The sequence below is a fragment of the Felis catus genome, chromosome A3, assembly GCF_018350175.1.
Source record: "Felis catus isolate Fca126 chromosome A3, F.catus_Fca126_mat1.0, whole genome shotgun sequence".
In the NCBI taxonomy this organism is placed as follows: domain Eukaryota; kingdom Metazoa; phylum Chordata; class Mammalia; order Carnivora; family Felidae; genus Felis; species Felis catus.
In genome coordinates, this window is record NC_058370.1 from 113,477,581 (window position 1) to 113,494,314 (window position 16,734).

General features: G+C 39.7%; 1 protein-coding gene and 1 pseudogene across 6 annotated transcripts in view; one reads left to right on the forward strand and one right to left on the reverse strand.

The window, feature by feature from the left end:
- LTBP1 (latent transforming growth factor beta binding protein 1) overlaps window positions 1-16,734 on the reverse strand; it is a 402,670-nt gene that overhangs the window by 304,015 nt on the left and 81,921 nt on the right. The gene's annotated exons all lie outside the window — the stretch shown is intronic.
- LOC111559988 lies at window positions 14,163-14,287 on the forward strand (annotated as a pseudogene).

The window sequence follows — 16,734 nt, forward strand, 5'->3', positions numbered from 1 at the left end:
GTGTACGTGCATGGGTGCACACACACATTCACACTCACCAGGAGTGTCAAGGGTAGAAGGGTCACTGTTACCCACTTTCTCTCCCCTCTTCTTCCCAAGGAAGCTTTAGGGAACAGCAACAACTCTGGAGTAGGCGGCTCATCGTCCAGGCCTTCAAGGAAATCTTCCAAATCAAAAGGGATGACCCAGAGGGAATAGCAAGAATGGGTGCTGGACCTCTGAGAGATGAAAGATGTGTTTCCTTGAACACAAGGAGGAAGAGAGGCAGACAGGGGTGGGGGCCAAAGGAGCGGTGGAGAGAAATCAGTACATGGAGCCGGCACCACCCCCCTCCTCATTCCAAGCTCTCAGAAACGAGGCCTTAAGTGGAGCCATCTCTCAGGGGAGAAGGACACCTAAAAGGGACCAGGAAAGGGAATCTCATGCTCTGTTTTGTGCTCTGCCCTCTGATAGACAACCTACCACTACGTAAGAACAAGAGTAAAGTCTAAGTGAGCTTAGCATCTAGAGCCAAAGGACAAAATCTCCCTTACCACTATTGGTTTTGGATACTGACCTTTATCAGGACACAAAAACATTCATTCCCTGAAGATAGATACAGAAGAAACAGACACATACAAATAAGAGGTTAGCAGAATTTTTCAGTTTAGGGCCACATAATAAACATTTTAGTTTTTGTAGGCCAAGAGGGAATTTCAACACGTATACTTTAAAAAAAAAAAAAAAAAAAAGAGCTTCCCACAAATTTTATATTGACAAAGTTCAAAACATAATAAAATGCAGTTATTTGTCATAGAAGCCTCCTACTGTGAAGAATGATATTCCATTTGGGAGATGACAATTTGCTTATCTGGGGTTCAAAGTTAGCATTCTCTATCCTCAAAATCAATTGCACATGTTTACCTATTAATACTGATCTGTAATGTGATTTTACGTATTTCATCTTCAAAATTTCTTTTCACACAAATATGTAGTACTAATCCAGGAGTGTGATTTTAGTTAACTACATTCAGCACACGGATGGCATTCTAAGAAATTCTATTAGAGTCTTCAGCTAATATTTTCCTTTTAGGATTTCACATTGCACATTCCCACCGAAATTAGGTGAAAGCTCCTCATTTGCAGAGTTAAATGGATTCGGACGCAGGGAAACTTCCTCTGGACTTGCGCTGAGGTCTGAAAAGCACTGCCAGTATTTCAACTGAGCTAAGAAAAATTAACTACTACCAACTGGATTGAGAAGACAGATCCCATTCCTTATTTTAACTTGACAACAAAGGAAGACATGAAAGAGCTTAACATTCTAGTGATTTGAACAGTGTCTGTTGTCTAAATAAACTAAGTATTAACTTTCACATAGAAGCACTGTTTCGAGTTGTAGTTCCATGTTAGTTAGCTCATTATCAAGTCTGAAACAAAAGCTAATTTCCAAAGCCACTCAGTGTCTGCTATTAGTGGCTAAAGGCAGTACTTTCTGTTCAGAAGAATTTTCATCTTGGCCCTCAAGTTTAAAACTTCACAAAAAACACATATACTCTTCCCAGAGCAAAGCCATCCAAGTGCTGTGTGGTAGGGCAAATCAGGATATTCAGTTTTTATTTCTGACAAAAATTCACAGAAGTCACTAACTTAGTTTAAGAGAACAAATTAAGTCTACCATTGGCACTTGTTCAATAACACAAGACAAATTCAAGTACTTCCAAAGTACCTGCTGATAAAATCAATAGCCATAGACTTTCAACACCCTGTATTTTCACAAGCTTTGTAAACTTATCCCACTAAGCCTTTTTCTGATCCACACATTTTTTTCTTACAATTTTTAAGTAATCTCCATACCCAACATGGGACTCAAACTCATAACCCTGGGATCAAGAGTCATACGCTCTACTCACCGAGCCAGCCACGCATCCCTGAGCCACACATCTTTATCACCAGTCATTAACCACGTTGAATTCAGTACAATCTGAAGTAGAATCTATGTTTTGTTTCTTTGAGAACATTCCCTCCTGTATGTAGCTGTTCTGTACAGCCTATCCATAGACACTAACTTTTCCATCACTTCAAACTCTACATCGATCCAAGCAATCAACAACTGAGCAGAGTTAGTATTTGTGGACTCATCAAGAAGCAAGGAAAACCATCTGCCTCACTGCTTGACTACAGACATCAAGCACAGTATCCTCGAACAGTGGTTCTTGTCGAGAAAATACTAAGTTTGAGTAATTTTGTTTTCTCTTAACCTATTTCTTCAACTGCGGTGATGAAACAAGATTGCATTAATTCACCAACAACAACTAGCTTTTCTGACCGGGCTAACAAGCCACTTGAAAACTTACTTTGGTCACAACTTCACTTCATTTTGGGGCATCGGGGAGAGAAACTCTACCATAATGGGATACTGGTTTTCCGTTCTAACTTTTCTCAGCTGCTCTCCCGTGCGCACGGTTTGCCGTGTTGAGCGCCTGGCCCGCAGAAGGAAATGCAGATGGTGGATTCTTTCAGCATGGCCTAATCCCGCTCTACCACTTCCTTCAACAACAGAGGGGTGCAGAGGCTATAAAGGCATACATGTGGCACTCAAAACACTGTCAAGTTACACCTGCACCACCGTGAATCGCAGCACAAAGTGACGCGGGAGCTCTGTACGGCCCCTGTCGCAACTCAAGCTTGAGGGTGTATGGAGAAAGCAGCTGTAGACAACATGTAAACAACTGAGCGGGGCTGTGCTCCAGTAAAACTTGACTCATGGCACTGAAATCTGCTTTCATACATCATGTGTCACAGATTATTCTTCTTTTGATTTGTTTCCAACATTTAAAAATGCAAACAAAAAAATAAAATAAAAAAATAAACCTTCTTTGCTCCTGGGCCAAACAAAGGCAGCTTGATTGCCAATCTCTTATTTGCATGACATTTGGTTCCAACAGCACAGCGATACCAGGATCAGACTCTTAACCTTTTCCATTTGAGGAAGGCAGTCAGAAAACCGAATGCCACTGGGTCCAGGAAGGAGGAAAGGAGAGGCCAATGGAGAATGAAGAAAAGAGGAATTAGAGATGCCACAGATAAGCCTTGCCCACTTCATACTTTTGCCTAGGTCAAGTCCATTTACCTTCACAGAAGTCTCAGATGACAAATTCTCTGATGCCTGATTACAAGTATGATTATGATAACCACCACAATCTATGGATGGACAACTGATGTCCCAGGTAATGACCTCAGAGCTCTACATTTAATCTTATTTCATGACATAGCCACCTATGTATTATTCCTCACTCAGAAAACTAAAGTTCACACAGGTTACATGACTGCCCATTAGTCCTACTGCTGGTAAAAAGCAGAGCAACAACTTGAATTCAGGTCTGTCTGATCCTTAACCAATGCTTTAAACAGTTCAAGGTAAGGCACCTGGGCCATCACAGAAGCGAGCTCCCAAAAACAGCAAAGGAGGCTAGAGAAAAAATAAGTCCTTTAGGAAAGCATACCCCTTCTCCCTGGGAAGGTCATTCTCTCTCACCAAGACTGAGGCTTACTACGGGCAGACATGGGTTAGAGAGAAGAATCAGATTGTCATCCAACCAGCTGCAACTGCTAAGAGCAAATACAGCACAGCAGAGCACAATCACCTTTTCCTGGTAAGAATGGCAAGTGTGGGCCCCATGCAGAGACACCTGGCTTTGGAGAAGCATGATTTCCATGCTTCCTGTGCGCCTGCTCCAGGCATATAGGAGATGGAGAGCTGGAGGGGAAAGCATTTATCCAAGTTGATTCCCACCCCATCCCATTCCTGGCCCCTTCCATCTTTACAAACAGACTGGCCTTACTCAAAGATGGCCTTGGAGCCTGCCAGTAACATGAGGTTTCAGAGTACCCAAATCTCTCCAGTAGCTCCATGTGAATGGACCAAGGAAGCCCTGATGAGAATGCTAGAGCTTATCAAGGAACAGATCAGGAGCCACTGTCAGCCATTAATACGTTGCTAGTCTTCCAAACTCTGATTTCTGGTCCCCTTAAAAAGTAACAACTTTGCAAAGGCCCCCTCCCTTTCATGTCTACTCACAAACCCCTCCAAAGTCTCCACCACATTTTTCCAGATGATCCAAGAACCTATGAGTAAGTCCATTAATTTTTAATAGCAGTCTGTATTCCAACATGCCTCCTAGCCCAGTATTTCTCCAACCCTTAATTATTACAGGGTGTTTATACTTCGGGAAGTAGACACAACATTGTTATTAACCATAATATTACTAAAGGTAAAAGTAGATAGGTGACCGGACTTCCCTCATGTGACATACATTCAACAGTACAATTAAAAAGAATAGAATTAAAATACTGCAGCTCTCATTCATTTTTCAATTTCCTGCTCTTTTACTCTCCCTCAAAAGTATGCTTAATACTGACAACATAAGAATTTTGGTCATTTTGTAATGTAATCAAACTACCATGTTGCATACCTGCAGATAATACTGTATGTTAATTCTTCAATTAAAAATTTTCAAGTTTTTACTTTTGTACATCCTACAGGTCAAATCCCATTCCCCATAGAACTAAGTTTTAGAACTCATTCTTGAGGTTACAATATAAAGACTTCATAAATATTTAGGTGTTGAATTCACGACTAAAGCATCTACCATGTTCCCAACAACATGCCGGGCACTGAAAAACACAGAAGGCATAAAAATCAATCCATTCATGCACTCGTACATTTTTGGGGAGAACAAAATTAGCACAGAGAGCCACCATACCAGTGTTGTCTAGTCAAAGAAACATAAAATGGTTAACCTCTGCCTTTCTCTACACAGTAATATTCTGTAATTAAGCAAGTGCATTTGACTATGTACGTATTCATTTACGTATGGCTGTTAATTCGTGCCCTAGGTGATGAGAAGAGAGAAAGATTAACGGTCGTGGGAAGAGTGAACAGGTTGGGGAAGTATGGAACAGTGGTGGGGTTTGATCTATGTTTGGATCTCTGTAACAGTGGTAGGGTTGGGAGAAGCAGAAGGGACAGACCAACATGGCAGGGAAGAGAACTGCCTCAAGAAAAGTCCTCAACTGAAGGTGAGCATCAGGGTTACTGATGGGAGTATGAGAAAAGAGGCTGGGTCAATAGAGCAGGACTAAGGCATCAAAGGACCATAAACTCAAAGGCTAGAGAACTAAGCCCCCAATAAGTAGTGAAGTGATACTTCAAAACAAGATCTGGGGAACTATCAGACTGAGCATCTGTGTAAAAGATAAAGTTTAAGGAGTAGAATCAGGACAAACTGAAAAAAAAAAAAAAACCTACAGTGGTAATCACAAGGAGAACCATTGCTGTGTTTCTGCAGGTCTTGTATCAGCTTTTGATCTGGATAATCTTTTCAAGGATGTTTGGAAAGTCCACAGCCTTGGACAACAGAGATAGTGTCTCCCTCTGGAGCAAAAAGATTTGTTTGCTGTCCAGGAAAATGAAAAAAAAAAACAGGTCTCTCTGGGGCAAAGGTTAGGCAAAATTTGTTAGCAGCTCCTTGCAGAGAATGGATTTTGCTAAGCTCGGGGCTCCCTGCCTGTGATACAAACCCGCGAAGTTAGCAGCCCTAAGGGACTAAGGAGCTATGGGAAGAAACGTAAACACGAAGTTCATACTGCCTGATGTGCCATGAGTAATCAAGTCTCCTGTCTCTGAGGATTCTCTTGTCTTCTGTCAGCATCTATAAAACTGTGGGAGGCTAAATGGTTAGCCTGCAACCAGGAAAACAGCTGAAACTCTTCACAATTCTTGACATGGAACTACCAGAATGAGGTCTGAATTTCACAAATTTGCAGAATACAAGGTCAGCCAGTATAAATCAAATATATTTGTATAAGTTAGCAAGCCATCAGAAAATTTACATAGCATCACAAAGCATAGAATACTTAAGGACACATTTACCAAAAGGTATTTCTGAAGGTCTATACTGAAAACTACAAAATGTAAATAAATGTAGAGATACACCATGTTCACGGATTCGAAGAATGAATATTGTTAACATGTTAATTATCCCAAATTTGATCTACAGCAGCAAGTTTCCAAATTCCTTCTCTCAGGACTCCTTGACACTCTTAAAAACTATGGAGGATCCAAAAAGTTTTAATTTCTGTGGATGAGATATCTGTCATATTTACCATGAGAAATAAAACAAAATTATGTCACAATAGTTCATTTAAAATTAACATTCATTAGACATTAACACAAAGTTTTATGAAAAGTCTTCCTAAAAGCATAAAATTGAGAATATTTGCATTGTTTTACATTTTTGCCAATATTCTTCATATTTAGAATAGAAGGCAGCTAAATTTTCCAATCTGCTTCTGCACTCAATCTATTACAAGATCACACATTATGTAGCCTCTCAAAGACTAAGTACGCGTGAAAGAAAATGAGTGTGAAAGCAAGCAATGTCTCCCTATTATTATGAAAACAGTTTGATCTGGTAAACACCAAGGAATCCAGCATCAAGACAATGCAAGTCACAGTCTCACCACAATTCCTATTTTGTTTAAAAAAAAACAATGACAAGCTGATTCTATAATTTATATAGAAACATGAAGATCCTACAAATATCAATCACCAAAAAAGGAAACAAAATTGGAAGACTTAACACAACTTCATATGAAGACTTGCTTTCGAAGCTACAAGACTCAAGACCGTGTGGTTCTAGCTCAACAATCAACGAGTAGGTCAATAAAATAGACTAGAACCTACCAAATGGACTCATACAGATATAGTTGACTGATTTTTTTTATATTTTTTTTAACGTTTATTTATTTTTGAGACTGAGAGAGACACAGCATGAACGGGGGAGGGTCAGAGAGAGGGAGACACAGAATCTGAAACGGGCTCCAGGCTCTGAGCTGTCAGCCCAGAGCCCGACGCGGGGCTCGAACTCACGGACCGCAAGATCGTGACCTGAGGCGAAGTCGGCCGCTTAACCGACTGAGCCACCCAGGCGCCCCATAGTTGACTGATTTTTGACAGAAGGCACCCAAAGGGGGAAAATTTTTTTCCAACAAATGATGCCGAAACAAGTGGTATCAGTATGGAAAAAATGAACCTGGATCCTTGTCTTATGCTACACACAAACATTAACTCTAAATTAACCACAGGCCCAAATTTAAAGATTAAAACTACAATTCTTCTCATTCAGAAGGAGGTATTGGTAGGTAACAGGGTGATCTCAGAAGTCCTGTCTAGCTCTAAAATTCCATTATTTTAATTCTGGGCTATAAAATGCCAACATTGACCCAAGTCAATAAACATCGAGAGTGAAATAAAAAAAATAATAAAAATTTTTAAAAAACACTGTAATGCTACTAAAGAAATCAAAGGAAAGTGTACAATTTAGGCATAGGCAAAGATTTCTTAAATGGTACAAATCAACTGTGTTAAAAAAAATGAATTAGACTTCAAAATTATTATCTTCTGCTTATCAACAAACAGAAAGAAAATTAAAAGGCTAGCCACAGACTGGGAGAAAAAAAATGCATTGTGCATGTGATAAAAAAGATTGGTATCCAGGATAATGAATTCCAACTCAGAGAAAAAACAGTAAGTGTGCAAAAGAATGAACAGACATTTCACGAGATGACCAAAGTGTACATTCAAAGTCATTCACCACCATTAGTCATCAGGGAAATGCAAATTAAAAACATAATGAGATACCACTACACATTAAGAAAAATCAATATGAAAACGACTGACAATACCATATGTTGGTGTATATATGGAGCAAACAGAACGCTCATTCTTTCTCTGCGGGAGAGTAAAACAGTAAAACCACTCTGGGAAAAGATCGTTAGTTTCTTATAAAACTAAGCATATGCCTACCTTACAACACAGAAATTCCACGCCTAAGTATTTACCCAAAAGAATTGAAAGCATATGTCCACAAAAAGACTAACACAACAATGTTCACAGCAGCTTTAGTCACAACAGCACGAAATTAGAAACATCCATCAACAAATGACCAGCTGACCAAACTGTTTTACTTCTACAACGGAATACTACTCAACAACAAAAAGGCATGAACTACTTACTCAGATGGTAATATGAGTGAATCTCCAAAAAAATATGGTGAGTAAAAGAAACTGTACCCAAGAGGGCACACCGTATAAATTCATTTACATGGAAGTTTGCAAACAGGGAAAACTAACCTATAGTGAAAAGATCAGAACAGTCAAGGTCTCTAGGGCAGAGGGTAGGACTGAGTGGAAAAAGGCGGACAGGATTCTTAGGTAAGGTTAAAAAGCTCTCCACCCAATTGAATCTGGGTTCCATGAGTGTATACATTTCTCAAATTTCAATGGGTACAGGTAAGACTTGTTCATTTCAGTGCATGTAATTGGAAACACAGAAAACGATAAATACTGAGCTCTAGTTAATAATATGTATGCTCGAGTGTTTATGGGTAAAATGTAGTGCTAACAGCTGCATCTCAGTCTGAAAACAATCAAGTAAACAAAAGGGACTTGAAAACACACAGTGAGTACCACCATGAGATACTTGGTTAGGAAAATGAAGTCTTTCATAAATACAGATCAAATTATATTCCATAACCACTTTGATCACTTTATCCCTCATTATCCTCCTAAGTGAAAGGAACAGCCCTACTAACACCTTCCTCCACCTCAGGACCAGGCAAAACACCCTTACTGTTCTACAATCTGATGTGATATAATCAAGTACAAGGCTACAGTTAATTCTGTTTCAACGTCTACAAGAGCCATTTCAGAGAAACACTTTAAGTAATGTCATTTTTAGTTTAAAAAAAAAGAAAGAAAGAAAAAGAAAACCTGCCAAGCAAGAAAATTCCAATAGCTATAAAACCTGAGTCTTAAAAAATATATAAACATTGTGCTTTTCATTTCAAAACCAGAAGGCTTTCTGATTTTGAATTTTCTTTTGAATATGAAAATAATCCATTCTCTCTGATTGCTTTGTTTTTAATGACCACAAATATTTCAATTTTAGCCATCATAGTATTTCTAAAAAAAAAAAAGAAAAAAAAACACCTAGAATTTTAAATTCAGTGTAAGCAATTTAAAAGCCACCCCAACCCCGGCCTGCTCCTATACATAGAGTATACACACACACACACACACACACACACACCCTTTAAGATGATTTACACACAGCCCAAATCAAAATATAAACTTTTATGGCAAAATAATTGTGCCATTACACCTTGTAGTTAAATGGTTCCCAGTAACGATCAAAGACAACACATTACTAAAATCCACAGAAACCTACCTAGTATGCAAATAGTCCTACAGTTATTAGAATTAAGTACCTTCATGTGCTCTAGGATTCCAGTGCGTTTTCAAGGGGTAAACTAAACAAAAAGCATCCCTAGGACACTGTCATTTCTTCTCAGCTCACTTCTAACACCACTTTGGAGTCCTAAACTCTCATCCCATCATGCACCGGCACATAGACTTGACCAGTACCAGGGTGAAATACATGGGAGTGGAGTCTGCCATTTCAAATACGTCTATGTATACAGTCCAAAGTCAGCTTGCAAGAGAAGAGCTAAGAGTTTCTGACACTGCCTGAACCAACAACATCTAGAAACCTTGGATCTTTTATTCCAAATGTCTCTTGCCTATTTTCTTTGTTTTTAAGAACACAGTGAATGACCAGTCTCCTCTGCCAGAGGCCTAGAAATAGCTTGTTTTCATATTTGCCACAGATGTACCTGAAGTCTAAAAGGCATTTCTCTGTTCTTTTAGGGAGGTGTCCAATGTATTCTCTAAAGTTCAGGCTCCTTCCTTTTGTATCAAAAAGCTTTTATGCTCCAAATTTATCGCAGCAGAGTTAGCTTCAAAAGCCCACTATAACGATACACTGAAAGGAAAATGCTCTCCCTTTTGCAGTCATGTTATGATTTCTCAGATAATCTATGTTTGGAACATGAATACCAATACCGAAAACTCTTCCACTCCTTCAGGCCCAGACCTCCTAATAACCCCAAGCCTGTCCAATCCGAAGGGTAAGAGTCAGAGTATGTGGCCCAGCCGCTTTCTTCCTATAGAAGTTCTCCACTTTATACCCAGATTTTTCAGCTCAGCCATTACCCTAAGGCACTATGGTCCCAGCAAGTCTGAACCCAAGAAAAGGAGTCCTAACTTTAAGGTGTTTGAAATTAGATCTCAAGGCTCCCTGAAGTTTCCATGTTCATTCTGTTGATTTATGGGTCTCATTAGTGGGGAAGGCTGGAATAGCCCTCTTCTTTTTCTCTGCTAGTGGCTTCAAAGCATTGTACGCTTGATTACCCAAGTGCATTAAAACTAATTTAAATCATCGTCTTAAGCACCGGTGTGCTCAACAAACCAGAAAAGAAGCTGGAATCCAAAATATATGGTCACATTTTATACTTAATAGGACACAAAGTAGCAAATCCATCAACATAATGGTATAGCTTTTTACTGGCATAGGCAAAACACTTCTTAAATGTTGTACTAACCAATGCTGCCTTTTAAAACAAAATTCACGTCATCCTTCCCCTCCTGGAAGACCAAGTTAATGTAATGGTAATCACTCATAAGGATAACACCCAGTGGCAGTGAATGTGTACGGCTGTGAAAATAAGATAAACACCTACCTCTGAATTAACCGCAGATAAAATTAACACGTTGGTTCCACACATTCTCCATCTTCTTCTAGCACTGTCATTTCAATGCACGCACACCATGTCACTTTCTGAGCATAAAAGGAAATGCTTTTTCTCCTGCTACATTTACACTAAAGTGGACATGGCTCAAAATAAAATCAGGGCAATTGAATTAGTACCAGTTAAACAGAAATTCTGACATCAAAGTATATCCAAAAGACCCAGAACATTGGTTTTCTGTGCTGAAAACCTTATCAAAATATGAAATTCAATAAATTGTTTTTAAGGTGCTCTTTAGTACAAGCTATCAACTTGATATGCCTATATAAAACATGCAAAATTCTTCCTCCAGTAGTATTTATCATTACGTAGCAACTATGCTTCTATATCTGCAAAATATTCCAGAGTATTCATGTTTGAAAAACAAAAAACAGGAGGATGACTAACTGCTTGATTCAGTGGAAAGAACTAGCTTTATAAGGCCCTGGAAGTGAGTTTTAGTCCTGGCTTTGCGTAGGCAAATCACTTAAACTTTGGAAGCTTTCATTTCTCATCTATAAAACAGAGGAGGTAGGGTGGTTTCTTCTAATTTCCTCTAAGCCCCTAAGAATCTTTTATCAATGGTCTTTTGCAGGGATTAGTCTCTGAAATAGCTTGTAATGCTAATTATATTACTAAATGCTTATGACTTTCATAAACACTGCCAAGTTTCTATATACTTTCTTATAGACGGGTATTATTCATCTACAAAGATCATAACATGCTTCTCATGTAACAGTTACCACTGAGGAAGTGGAGAAGCCCCTATTTATCCAGGTCCAAGTAACTGGAAACATTCCTGGGTTTCTTTGTACCCAACAGTCAACTTGAAAGAGCTCTCAATGGCCAAAGGTGGAATAATTTGACCAATAATTATCATATAACCTAAAGAATAAGTATCAAACTAAACTAATATAAATAAGAGACTGAATCATTAAATGGGGGAAACAAGACAAGTATTCACTGCAAAAGAATTCCAAATAAAATACAAAGATACCACCCCCCTCTCACAGCCCCAGAGGTAGAGCTTAATTCCCCACCTCTTGTGTGTGGATGGTACTTGGTGACTTATAAGAAAGGATGAAATGGGAGAATAATAATTTTCCAGTAGCAAAACCTGGGAGACACAACCTTAGCAAGTGGTCAATATTATTATCACCAGTGATACCATGGTCTCTATCATCTACCTCCTCATTTGAAGAGATGAGAAAGGCACTTCACCGTTGCAGTATTTTCTCCCAAACCCATAAGTCCATCTCATCGTGAAAAAACACTGATAAACCCAAATTGGGTGACATACCACAAAATACTTTCAGAAGTGTCAAGGTTTAGAAAAAACAAAAGAAAAATGAAAAACCGTAACATATTACAGGATATTGAGGAAACAGGACAACCAAGTGCCAAGTGATCATATCCTGGACCAGATTTGGACCAGAAAAAGGACATTAGTGGAAAAAGTGGTGAAATCAGAATAAAAGCTATAGTTTAGTTAACAGCAGTTCACCAATGTTAATTTCTTAGTTTTGACAAATTTAACATGGTTGTCCAATATATGAACATTAAGAGAAACTCTTAATCAGTACATTAAAATGAACTTAAATCATCTTAAGCACCAGTGTGAAAGGTATATGCAAAGTCCCTGTATTATCCTTGCAACTTTTCCATAAATCTAAAGTTATTCCAAAATAAAGCTTGTATAATATTAATAAATCAAAATACCTGCATCAAATTTACTACAGGGTAACTCATACTCTGTATTAACTCACTGAAATAAAATATGCCAATAATACAAGGAATTTTGAAATATACTGAATATTTTAGCATCTTGTAGATATTCCCAGAAGAAAAATCATTTGAAGAGATTCAGAATTGTTACCTGTTTCTATGGTAACTCATGATTTTGTGGAATTATAAAGAAAATCCTCTGCAAGGATTTTCTATAAAAGAAACCCCACTCCCCTATGCAAGAGGTATCTACTAGGCACACCTTCCCCCACCTGCAACTCCAAGCCCAAACTGTAAAGGAGAGGAGAAAAGCATACAGAAGAGAATAAGCACATCAACAGTCTTGTGGGGAACTGGGTCTTTCTGAAGGTCAAACAAGGAAAGACAGTTCCATTGAACCTCTTGTTGAATTCGGGATTTCCCACCACACAGGGAGATTGGCGACTGTTCCCCAGACAGGTGTCTGCTTACACAATGCACTGAGGGATCTGAGCCCCTTCCCCCACACCTGTTGGAACAGGAGAGAAGAAAACACACAACTGGGCAGAATGGAGATGGTGGCTATAAGGCAAACACCCTGCTTGTCCATCAGTGTGGGCCAAAGTAGCGTGAGCTTGCCATGAGTCAAGGGGAGGTCACAGAAACTCAGTGGAGCAGTGACAAAGTATTATGTTTGCCCGTGTTTTGTTTTGTTTTGTTTTGTTTTGTTTTGTTTTCCTTACTGGACCCACAGAGAGACTCCATTTCCCAGCCATCCTTAGATTCAGGTTAGGACCACTAAGTTCTCCCCATGAGAATGTGAGTGAAAGAACTACTCAACTTCCTGTCACAGGAATATTGTATGGCATATTATTGTATGGCATATTATTAGATCCAAAAAAAAAAAAAAGCATCAAAAAAAAAAAAAAAAAGCATGGATGTGAATCTCCAAGAGCTCTCTTTCTCCATCCCTCTCCCCGCTCTTTCCTACTTTCTCCTCAACTCAGAGTTCGAAATGAAGAACCACAAGATGAGGAGCCACAAAATGGAATCCACTGGGCCTTTGATTCACTATTGGAGAAGAGCTGCCATAGCGAGTCACTTGTTCCACGCTAGACTGTGATATAAATACATTAAGTTATTGAGATTGTGACAGCAAAACTTAGCCTCACCTAAAGATAATTAAGGATTAAATCCTAATTAAAGGTAGCTCGAGCTTTCTTGTGAGTATCCTACCCAAGATGGTTGCCCACTGACATCACCACTGGACATCTGCCTCTTATACCCATCCTCGAAAAAGTAGACCATGTACCACTTCCTCCTTCTAGTCCTTCTGGCCCAACGGTAAGGGGGATAATGGAGGAGGAGGAGTAATTCAATAAGAGACTGGAATTTCAAAAGTGAAAGCAATCCAAAAAATCATGGAATCCATTAACAAAGCTGTTTTCTAAAATAACACTTAGAAAAAAAGACATTTATTGTTAGTATCTCAATAAGCTAATTTCCCTTAGCATGTCATTTCTGTTTTGTCCTACAACTTGGCTCTACATAAGACAACATAAGTTTATTGTCAAAAAACTGGTTTGACAGGGGCACCTGGGTGGCTCAGTCAGTTAGTGTCTGACTTTGGCTCAGGTCTTGATCTTGTGGTTGGTGAGTCCGAGCCCCACATCGGGCTCTGTGTTGACAGCTCAGAGCCTGGAGCATGCTCTGGATTCTGTGTCTCCCTCTCTTTCTCTACCCCTCCCCAGCTCATGCTCTGTCTCTGTCTCTCAAAAATAAATATTAATCGCTTTTCGGCCTTTTGGCTAAGATCAAGTGTAGTGTCTGTTCTTATCAGTTCAAAAATAAATATTAAAAAAAAATTTTTTTAAACTGGTCTGACAAATGGTAAATCAGGTTTTTGACTTTCTCACATAATATTAGACATTAGCTATGTGGGGTTTTTTAAACCCATTTCTCCCAGATTTCAATAAGGGGGGGTTTTGCTTATTTTTGCCAAAATTTTCCCATTCACTCTTAGACAATGTTTAAATATGCTTAAAGACCCTAGTTTAATTTTAGATAGATGATACAAACATTAAAAATAGTTCACAGAAGTGAACAGTAGGCAAACACCTCTTTCAAAGAATCAACGTTACTAAAGCTTTTTCACCTTAAGTTTTCCCAAATACCACACGTGCATGTATCAGTCAATTTTGAAATGGGAGAGCTCATGTATCAGAGTTCCAATAGCACAGCCCTCTAGTGCACACCCAGAGACCTGCCGTGTTCCTGGCTGAAGTTTCATGGTTCTTGACAGACAAGCACAAGGAAGTCCTCAACAGCCTGTCACACAGGTGTGAGACCAGGCTGCACCCCTAACAATCACTTGGGTAAAATTGGAACTCCAAGCTTTGTACATACATGTTTAAAATTCAAACAGCTTATGCAAACCATGAATCGATATTCAAGTAAAACTTGAAAAGAGACTGTATCATTTAAAAAGGAAATGAAAATATGTGCCCAATTCTTTGGGTTCTCCATTTCCTGGGGAGAGTTGATAGCTTTCTAGGATTGAGATTGTTGGAAGCCTAAGAGATGGAGCAAGATGTGGGAGCAGAAATCAACTGCCTTTTTTTTTTCTTCTTAAGTTTAAGCACGTGCATGGGGAGGGGCAGAGAGAGGAAAAACAGAATCCCAAGTAGGCTCCACGCCGACAGCATGAACCCAACACAGGGCTTGATCTGACAAACCATGAGCCAAAATCGAGAGTCGGACGCTTCACGACAGAGCCACCCAGGTGCCCCTTGACTGCCGTTTTATTACAAGGCACCAGCTTTCCAGGCCCCATTGCACACCATGCACAAGGCCAAGGCTGCAAACCCACCACAGACTTGCCCACGTCACACAACTTGGCAACACAAGCTTTGAAAACCCAGGCACAGTCTAGCCGGCAAATGAATCATCACAACACCCAGCTCTGAACGGTACAGTTATTTCACAGGCCCATTCTAGAAAATTCCCCATCTCAGAGAGGACAGGACCACCACAGTTAGGATGGGACAGCTCCCCCAACTGCCTCTCCATTCTCAGAAGGCTTTTGAAGTTGTTTTATTTTTTTTAATGTTTATTCATTTTTTGAGAGAGACAAAGTGTGAGCAGGGGAGGGGCAGAGAGAGAGGGAGACATAGAATCCGAAGCAGGCTCCAGGCTCTGAGCCATCAGCCCAGAGCCGGACTCAGGGCTTGAACTCTTGAACCGCGAGATCATGACCTGAGATGAAGTCCTGGGCGCTCAACCGACTGAGCCACCCAGGCACCCCAAGAGCTTTGCGGTTTCTAACAGCACTTTTTCCAGCACTCCCCCATCCTTAACTCAGACTTGACCATCACACCATGACGAATGACCACGCTCACTTTCCATCTGAGGAAACCTCACCAAGAAGCCTAAGGATTTGCCCAGATGATAAAGCTGGTGTCGAACAAAGTAGAAACCTGAAGCCAAATCTTCTTTCTGAGTCTAGGGCCTTCCCCCCAGGACGTAAGCTCTGCCACATCACCTGGACAACAGTCAGGTGACAAGATAGGTTCAGAGACATCATCTCCATGACCTTATATGCAGGACAACCTCTCTTCGTTGAGTCCCTGTCAAAAGGTAAAAGGTAGCATCTCAGTCTTTCCCCACCCGACCTGGAATAAAACGGGAGATTCCAGAAGCCACAGACAAGTCACCTGCACACTGGCTATCCACAAGTGTTCAAATCCCTTAACCATTACGTGTACTCTAAAAATATACAGGACTCCAACTTAAAAAATGGAGGGTGGACAGGTGTCTGGCTGGCTCAGTCAGTAGAGCATGCAACTCTTGATCTCAGGGTTGAGTTCAAGCCCCATGTTGGGCACAGACCTTACTGCAAAAAAAATGGGGGATAAGAGAAAATCCTGAAGCCAGCCAGGTCTCCAAACCCACAAGCTAGATGATGTGCAGATTTCTTCTAACTTTGCTGTAACATTTCTGATCGATGTTCTAAAGCTGCACCAGCACTGGCTAATGAGCACTGAACACATGGTTAATCCCAACCGAGGCATTGTAAGTATAAACCAAACAGTCGTTTTTAAAACTCAGCATGGGAGGAAAAAAAATCTCATTAATATTTTATATTGATTACACAATGAAATGGTATTTGGATATTTTTAGTTAAATAATGTTATTGAATAACTTCATCTGTTTTACCTTTTAGTGTAACTACTAGAAAATTTAAAATTAGACATGTGGCTCACATTCTATTACTATTGGACAGTGCTGTTCTGAAGACAGAATTCATGATCAAAACCGTTTCTGCCAGAGATGGAAACCCAAACAGGCCAGGCAGAGAGCC